The sequence below is a fragment of the Protopterus annectens genome, chromosome 17.part0, assembly GCF_019279795.1.
Source record: "Protopterus annectens isolate FY-2018-M chromosome 17.part0, PAN1.0, whole genome shotgun sequence".
Classification (NCBI taxonomy): domain Eukaryota; kingdom Metazoa; phylum Chordata; order Ceratodontiformes; family Protopteridae; genus Protopterus; species Protopterus annectens.
Window position 1 is genome coordinate 467,541,526 of NC_056751.1, and position 3,196 is coordinate 467,544,721.

At 36.7% G+C, this 3,196-nt stretch overlaps 1 non-coding gene across 1 annotated transcript; it reads left to right on the forward strand.

Moving 5' to 3' along the window:
* The first annotated feature begins 2,056 nt into the window (after positions 1-2,056).
* Positions 2,057-2,131, forward strand: TRNAY-AUA. The gene has a single exon. It is a non-coding gene; the product is annotated as a tRNA-Tyr (tRNA).
* Positions 2,132-3,196: the final 1,065 nt, after the last annotated feature.

The window sequence follows — 3,196 nt, forward strand, 5'->3', positions numbered from 1 at the left end:
GAAATGCATTTTCGGTGAAGTGAACTGCCTGAAATCATTTTCGACCAAATGTAATTTGACCAAATATAGTAAATCCATATATATATAAATATATATATATATATATATATATATGTTGGCAGCACATTTTATCATTTTAAAATTATTTCAATAATATGCAAAATAATAGAGCATCTAAACTAGATTTATTCAAATTGTGAGATCATATTATTAAGAATATTAATAAAAATATGAAATAAAACATTAACAATTTACCTAAAAATACAGAAATTAATGAAAAAAAATGATCAAGCTGAAAGACAGAAAGATAAGTGATTCAGTAAAGATGGAATTATGTCCAGTTTTTTCAGTGAACCATGTAATTAATTAAATGGATATCGATTTTCATAATCATACTTTGCAGAATATTATTCTTCCTATTTTAGTATCAACTAAATAAAGAATAAAAAAATCTCATTTTATGTACCTCATACAGAGACAGTCTCTTTAATAATTTAGATTACAAGAGCTGTATGTCAGTTCTGACCAGAAAAATAACTATTTTAAGATTCATTCATGCAGATAAGTTTGATTTTGATACAAACCAACAAGCTAAAGGTAGTATTTAAAAAGTACTAACACTTAACTAGCCATTCTGATTATAAAAATAAAGAGCTAATACTGGTTAGTCTTAACATAGAAAAGGCATGCCATTCTGTAGAGAGGACCTAGTTATTTAAAGCTTTAGGGAATTTTGGTTTTCCTTTAAATTTCATGTAATTAATCAACACTTTCCTTGTTACAGGCATAGTTACTGACCACTTTGAACTATGATAAAAAGTTGAACATAGAAAGCCTCTTTGGTTCATAGCTTTAGACTAGGCTAAGTACCCCAGTGGCATTTCTAAGCCTAGATATGCTTCCCAAAAATATCTGACAACTTTTGGTACCCAAGATCAATTTAATGGGCATATATAGGCTTGGTCTTGGGTAGGCTATCATTTACAGGCTGCCTCAATCTGTTAGAGACATACATAGGTGTAAGAACAGGGGTATAATATTGGTTCCCCACCCACTGGTCCAAATTATACTTGACTTGGGTTAGAGAAGATTTCTGCTTCACATGGATGGGAAGTCTGTCCCAGGGAAGGAGTAGTATCTGAGATACATACCTGCCCAACCAGCATGTCATGTTTGCATTCCAGATGAGGTTTAAGAGCCAAAATATGATGCTATTTGTTTTGCAAATATGTGACAGGTCAAAGCAGGATCAGAAGATGCCTTGTAGGCCAAGTGCAGATTGCCTCTCAGCATTCTAGAAGTGACATAGTATAAGGATATGGTTTTGAGGCAGTCCACATAGGACATGTTGTTTACACCTTATATTCTGTTTGTGAAGAATCTTTGTGGACATTCCAGTCATTGTATATGCCAAGTCAGGTAAATACAGAAAGGGACATTGTGCTCAATAACTGGTCTAATGATGGCTCAGTACAGAGGAACAATGACATTGTGGACCTAGGTGACATGCCCTTAGTTATAGCTTGTACAACGTGGAATGATTTCCTTACTACCACTGGAACATGATGGTCAAAGGCAAAGTTACTGTCTATATATATTTCCAAGTCCTTCTATATATATTTCCAAGGCCTTAACTATGGGTCAACTCTTGGAGTGCATTATTAATGTAGTACTTTCTAGGGGCATCCATTTTCCCACAGCATATTATTATGCATTTTTTTTGGCACTGAGTTGTAGACCATGGCTCTGACACCAGTTATTAGTCTGTATCAGGCCTTCTAGGAGAATATTTGTGACTTCAGGGGATTCTATGACATGCCTGGTTTGCAATCATATACAGTCTTGGTCAGCCAGATTCCCTTGACATTGGCCTCGAACTTAAAGAAGAAGATATCAAAAAGGAGCCCTTAGGGACTTTGATAGTGACTGATCTCCTTTGGGTAGACTCCCATATCCTAACTTCTTGGGTCCTAACTGTAAACCAGATAGCTATCCACCAGGTTACATATGTGATATATCTAATTTCATGTGTTTGTCTACAATGTCCAAGGTACATGAGGGAATAGCTCAGTGGTCGAGCATTTGACTATAGATCAAGAGGTTCCCAGTTCAAATCTGGGTGCCCCCTTCAAGGATGGCTTTTTAGGGTGGGAGGTTGGCATAATGGTTAAAGTGTTTACCTTACAGACAGAAGATGCAGGGTTTGATTCTCACATGTGTTAATTGGCCTGCCTTAAAACGACCCATAAGTGCAGTTAGCCTAGTACTAATCTATGAACCTATGGATATTATATTGAATGTCTTGGCCTGGTCAAGGTAAGGCTGTAAGCAGCATTTTGCCATCATCCATTGCTTTGGTGACCTTCTCAAAGATGTCCACCAGGTTGCGTAGGCATGACCTGCCCTTGATGAAACCAAACTGGGTTGGGTTCAATGTCTGAAGGTTTCCTATGACATAGTTTATCATTTTCATGTTAATTCTTTTCATGGCCTTGCATGTAAGACTAGTCAACCTTATGGGGCTGTAGTTACCACAGTCCATAGATGGCCTGGACTTGTGCAGAGTGTTAACAGTTGCAGTACTCCAGTCACTTAGCATGAAGCCTATTTGGAAGCTAATTTTAAACAGTGGATCTAGTGGTACTGATAGGTCATGTTTCTTGTTATTAAGCAGACATCCTGAGATATTATCTGGGCCCATCTATGAAGTGTTTTTGGCCTTGGTTAGTAGATTCAGGCATCTCTAGTAATAGTTGGTGGAGTTATATTCAAGATAATTTCCTTTGGATTATTTGTTGAGGGGAGGGGAGTAAAATTGGAGCTAATTTTTTGGCCAGTAAGTTTGCAACATTTTTCAGCTTTGGTTTAATTTCTTCAAGTCTTTTGGACTTCTAATACCATGATGGTACTGGACCCCTTTCCTAAGTCAAAGTATGATTAAAGTTCATGAAATTAGTATTATTTCAATCTTTGATATTATCCAGCTCTAAGTGGTTCCATTAAAAACAAGTCCAGCACATTGTTGTGTATAACCGTTGAGTTGCGGAAATGGATGAAGAAAGCCTTGTGGTTGCCCTTGGCCTGAAAGGCTATTTTTACCTCAAAGCTGGCTTTTGTAGACTTGAATAACCTTCCAAGTCTCTTGTTTAGGTGAGTGAGTTTTTATCTTCCTGAGCTTTGCACTTCCTAATTTTTG